Below are 6019 nucleotides of genomic sequence, written 5' to 3' on the forward strand. Positions count from 1 at the left end.
GATTGTTGGGAAAGCTTATGATATGATGTTAAGTGAAGAAAGCTAATATACAAGCCTGTCTGCTATGAACTTACAGAAATTAAAAATGCACAGAAGGTGGACTTAAAAAGCAAAAAAAAAAAGGGAATCAATTTATTAAGGATTGTGGGAGGATTTTTTTCCCTCCTATTTCAAATGTCCTTTTCTTCCGTATTTAAGCAAAAAGTAAACATTTTTGCAAAAGATGGGGCTGAGGGGCGCCTGGGTGGCTCAGTCTGTTAAGCGTGCGACTTCGGCTCAGGTCATGATCTTGAGGTTCATGAGTTCAAGCCTCGCGTCGGGCTCTGTGTTGACAGCTCGGAGCCTGGAGCCTACTTCGGATTCTGTGTCTCCCTCTCTCTCTGCCTCTCCCCCACTTGCACTCTGTCTCTCTTTCTCAAAAATAAATAATTTTTTTTTAATTTTTAAGCAGGAGCTGAGATGACAGCTGCCAACAGCTACAGAGGTGGGAAAGGTGGGTGGTGGGAAAGAACAAGAGAGGTGTCTGGGAGCAGCGGTGAGAAAGCATCCTAGGCTGGGAGGGGCTATGAGCAGCTTCAGGCCTCCACACCTTCTCTACTTAATAACTGTTTAGTGGACCGTCTCCAGGAGATACTGTGGGATAGACGAGAGAGTGAACCTGAAATTTACAGTCACAAAAACTGGTTTCAGCTCCCAGCCCTACTTCTACTAACCTGTGATCTTAGGCAAGTCCCTTACTCCAGAGCCTCAGATGCTTAAAGGAATCAGTAGCTATTTCTCAAGGAAACTTCTCCAATGCTCTAAGGCATTGAAAAAAGCATCGGGATGCCTGGGTAGCTCAGTCGGTTGAGCGTCTGACTTTGGCTCAGGTCATGATCTAGCAGTGCGTGAGTTCGAGCCCTGTGTCGGGCTTTGTGCTGACAGCTCAGGGCCTGGAGCCTGCTTCTGAGTCTGTGTCTCCCTCTCTCTCTGCTCCTCCCCTGTTCACACTCTGTCTCTCTCTCAAAATAAATAGATTAAAAAATATTTTTCTTAAAGAAAAAAGCATGCACTAAAGAAGCATATAGTTACTGTCAGATCCTGGTAAGATGACCAACTGCCCCGCTTTGCCTGGGCTTTCAGTGCATAAACCAGGATAGTCCCAGGTAAGTCAGGACAGTTGCCACCCTAGTTCTGGCATCTCAGAACTAGGTCTGCACAGCCTTAGTCCTGGCCCTAACCCCCCCACCTCGAGGAGCTGTTGGTAGGGAAGGGAATCCAAGGCTCAGCCCCAGGCACGGGAGATGTGGGGAGAAAACCAGCAGAGCCAGCGGAAGGACAGGAAGTGGAGCTAGGGGTTGGGATGGGTCAGTGTGGGAGAGGTACCTGAAGGCAAGGATTCTGCGTCAGGTAGAGGCAGAGAGAAGAGGCAGAGAAAACAGAGAGCATATGAAAACAGAGGTAGATCCCAGACAGGAAGCAGCCGTGGTGTGGGAAAAGATCCTTGGGTTCAGCTTTGAATCCTGGCTCCGCCCTTCCTGGCCCCGGGGCTTGGACAAGCACTTGAGCCTCTCTTTCCTGGCCCATAAAACAAAGATAATAATACCAGATTCACAAGGTGATTATAATGAGTAGCTGAGATCAAACATGGAAAAGCATACTGGAAATTCCAAAGAGTCATACAAGGCGGGGGGCGGGGGGATCCCTCACACAGCCTCCCCTGAAGACCCCAGAGCATGTGAGCTCACCTCTCTCACCTGCTACAGTGCTCTCTGGCGACACTCATTTTCGAGCCCCGTCATGAAGAATGCCATGTAGTTAACTCTTCCACGTGTGTACCAGCTAAATAAACAGGAAGCTCACCCAGGTTTATATCTACCCTCAGGCTGGATAGGGAGAATGATTAAGTTATGGTAAAATAAAAGAGGAAGTCCCAGACAGAATTTAGAAAGCTTTTTTGTCTCTGGCTGTGACCAGCTACCAGCATCCAATGCCAACACCCCAGTCTGTCTCTGGTCAGCTGGATGGCCCCTGGTGGGCTGCTGTCACTCCCATGAAGGCCTTGGGGAAAGACCTGAGCCTTTGGTATAGGGTGACAGCTATTCTCTGCTCCCTCTCAAGATAAGAGAAACTCGGCATAAAGTGAAGCATGAGAGAGTTTTACTTGACCTCAAAGAGATACTTGTCCTCGGGTCAGTATTAGATGCTGGGTGAGGTTTCTGTAACAAACTGCTACCCCTATAGGAAACCCCTCGACCAGTTGGTTGGTCAACAAAAGCAGTGGTTTCTAAGTTTGCTGTATGTTGGGATCCTCTGGAAAGCTTCAACAACCACTGGTGCCTGGGCCTCCCCGCACTCCCCCACCCCCAGACTGCGATTTCACTGATCTGGTGTGTTGTGATCTGGGCTCTGGAACTTTTTAAAGGTCCCAGAAGGCTTTAATGGGCAGAAAAGCTCTGAAACCACTGGCATGGAGGAAGCAGCAGAACCAATGAAATCTTGAATCTTGAGATTCTATTCAGCTCAAGGACAAAAGAATACATAATCATGGTAACCTCTTACCAAGTGCTTTCTGTGGGCTGTGCGTGGTGCTAGGTCTAAAACATGGAGAGTCTCAATCTAGAAGCACCGTTATAAGGAAGCCATTCTTTTAAACTATCTTTTTAAATTTATTTTGAGAGGTGGAAAGAGAGCGAGTGGGGGAGGGGCAGGGAGCGAGGGAGAGAAAGAGCCCCAAGAAGGCTCCTTGCTGTCAGCACAGAGCCCGATGCAGGGCTCGATCCCATGACCCATGAGATCATGACGTGAGCTGAGGTCAAGAACCAGATACCTAACCAACTGAGCCTCCCAGGCACCCGTATAAGGAAGCCATTCTTATAATTACTCTCATTTTACAGGTGGGGAAAAGGAGACGTAGAGAGCTCAGTAACTTGCTCAAGAATACACAGATGACAACGGTGGTGTGGAGATCTGAACCCAAGCACTCCCACTCCAGAGCCCACATGTACCGCAGAAGATGTGGGGTCTCTGGAGATAGACGTGCCCTCTTCCTCCCCTCCCCGCTCTGCCCACCTGCCAGCAGCACTCTCCTTAAAGGGAAGGAGCAAGTCCGTTGAGGGCTCCAGCTTGCCCTGCTTGTCTCCCAGGTGCTGAAACCCAGGGCTGCCAAGAGGGTGAGGCCCAGGGCACTTATCAGCCACCAGATCACAGTCTCGGGCAGCAGTGGGAGGCAGGGTTCGAGAGGAGTTGCCAGAGTGACAGGCAGGGGTAGCCCCCACAAATCTGCTCCCCATCTCAGCCTGCACCTCCCAGGTCTGGAGGTGGATATCGCCGGGCAGCGCAGAAGTGTGGCAGGGGTGTGGGGACAGAGAAAGGGAGGGAGGGAGAATTTCAGTCACCTCTGCTCAGGAAGGAGGGGACAGCTATGGCCCTGATGTAGGTATGGAGGCCTTTAATCTCCTTCAGACAGGAGTTTCTGGACCCCTGGGCAGCAGGGGAAGGCAATGATGTGACAGAGGTCAGGGAGAGCAGGGTCCTGGGACTGAATCGAAGCTCCTGGCCTGGGCTTCCCATTCCCTCAGGCCACTATTCTCCACCAGCCCAGAGCCTTCATATTTTACAAGAAAGAAATAGCTACAAAGAAAGGAAGGCCTTGGTCAAGGTCACTGGGAAAATTGGTGATGCAAGAGCTTGGGTACCCTCCCTCCCAACCAAGAAAGAACCAGAGCCTATGAAGAATTCCCACAGCCTCTCTGTTCCTGCAGCCCAGGGGAAATGGATATGGGGGAGCCCCACCTCCAATCTCTAACAGGCCCTGCTTGCAGAGGTGAGAAAGTGGTGCCCCACACAGAGGCACACCCCTGGGAAATCTCTCTCCTAATTTCTGGGTTGTGGTGGGTGTTTGCAGCAAGAGTGAAGCCTTCAAGCTTCTCCTCAGGCCCCAAACCAACCAGGACCCCCACCTCCGATATCCTTTTGACTAGAATCCTAGGGCCTACCTGGAAACTAAGGATCAGGCAGTGTCTCTCTTTCTCGTAAAACCCAACAGGTGCTCTGGGGCCACAAGCCCTCACAAGGTCTCAGAGCAGCCCTGCACATTCTCATGGCCAAGGTCCAGAGATAATATTGTTCCAGACATATCAAACCCTTCCATCCAACATGCTGGAAGCCATGACTATTTATACAGCCATTTATAAAGCTGGCACCTCTCTCTGGTCTCTAAGGCAAAGGGAGCAGCGGGACAGGTGTGGGCCCGAAGGAAAATAAAGCTATGGGTTAGACGGGGATTGAATTCCAAGAGAGACCTCGAGGCCCTGGCAGGGGACTGGGGTTGTCTGGAGAGGGTACTTCCCTACGCCGGGCCAAAGAGGAAAATGGGATCGACTCAAGGTTACAGGGCTAGTAAGTGGTGCGCTGGGGACCAGAATCACAAATCCACGGGGGGTGGGGGCAGGGAATGGGAGACCTGTGGGAACCTCCCAGATCATGTCTCCCCTTGCCCATAGTGGGAGAGACACAAACGTAAAGAATTAACAATGTCTTACCATTCCTTCTTTTAAAGAATAGGTGGGTTCCTGAAAGGTCGTCCATTGACAGTAATGATCATTTACTGGGCTCTCACAATGTGCCAGGGGTTAAACAGACGATATCGTTCAACGTGAGCAACCTCATTTTGTTGATGAGATTAAGCACGGAGCAGGCGGGGGGGTGGGGGGCGGGGGATAGGTGGGGGGGCCCCAAGCAGCTTGCCCATGGTTTGGCAGCTTGCAAGTGGCCCCCACCACACCAGGGAAGCCTGCTGCCAAAGCCTGTGCTGGATCACGTTCTGCTTTATGAGGCAGGTTCGGAACAGCTGCTGGAGTTTGAATCCTGGCTCCACCGCTTAATCTCTCTGCCCCTCAGTTGCCTCATCTGTAAAGTAGAGGCGATAACACTGCCCACCTCTGTGAAGATTAAATGAGCTCGTTCATAAAAAGCCGCTAGCAGAGGGGCGCCTGGGTGGCTCAGTCGGTTAAGCGTCCGACTTCAGCTCAGATCTCGCAGTCTGTGAGTTCGAGCCCCGCATCGGGCTCTGTGCTGACACCTCAGAGCCTGGGGCTGCTGCGGATTCTGTGTCTCCCTCTCTTTCTGCCCCTCCCTTGCTTGCTGTCTTTCTCTCTCTCAAAAATAAATACACATTAAAAAAAAAAAAAAAGCTGCTAGCAGAGTGCCAGGCGAATCACAAGACAGCATAGGTTTTAACAAAGATCGTATTGCTGCACAATGTGTGCAGATTTCTATTAACCAAACTGTTTTTTCCGTCCCGCTTCCCTTAACAAATCAGAATGTCATTGTGAGCCAGAAAACATGGCCCTGTGATATTTTGTAAACCATATGAAAGACTCAGAAAGTTTTTTCTTTAATCATCCTACTTTAAAGAATATGGCAACTTCCTGGTAAGTTTGAAACAAGCCATTAAGCTAAAGGCACCTCTCTCCACCACGAGGCATTCACCACCAGGGATGGGATGGAGCGGAGGGGGGTAGATGGAGGGGCACCAGGTATGGCCAACAGTGGGTTTGCTTTTGAGAAGTGAGGCTGCAGCCCCTGTGGGGACCGGCTGCAACGGGACAGTCCCTAGACTTCCCTCTCTCCAGACTATTCTGGCTATTCCGGGTAAACTTTTCACTCTAGAGTGAGAACATTCTTTGTCAAAGCTGCAGTTGTGTGTTGTGTTTTTCTAGCCCGGTGAGCATTTGGCTCTCTGGCAGGTGGGTGTTTACTTAGCTAAGAGTTTCTGTGATCACTCTAAGGTGTGTCTTCTCTTTCTGTTTATCTGACATCCTTTGGCAGTCCTTTATGCTAATGAGGACCATGATTTACAAAGAAGGTATTCATGCATGGACTCATACCTTTGTCCATCTTTTGTTTTTGCTTCTCCCACCTCTATGTCCCCGGTTTGTGAGGGTCCTCCCTGGCCCTGCACTGAACCTGTGTTCCACCCAAGTACCCCTGGATCTGCCTTGATCGAGTGCGATGTCTGAGGTGGGGAAGGGCAGTG

Source organism: Panthera tigris, chromosome B4 (genome assembly GCF_018350195.1).
Source record: "Panthera tigris isolate Pti1 chromosome B4, P.tigris_Pti1_mat1.1, whole genome shotgun sequence".
NCBI classification, from domain to species: domain Eukaryota; kingdom Metazoa; phylum Chordata; class Mammalia; order Carnivora; family Felidae; genus Panthera; species Panthera tigris.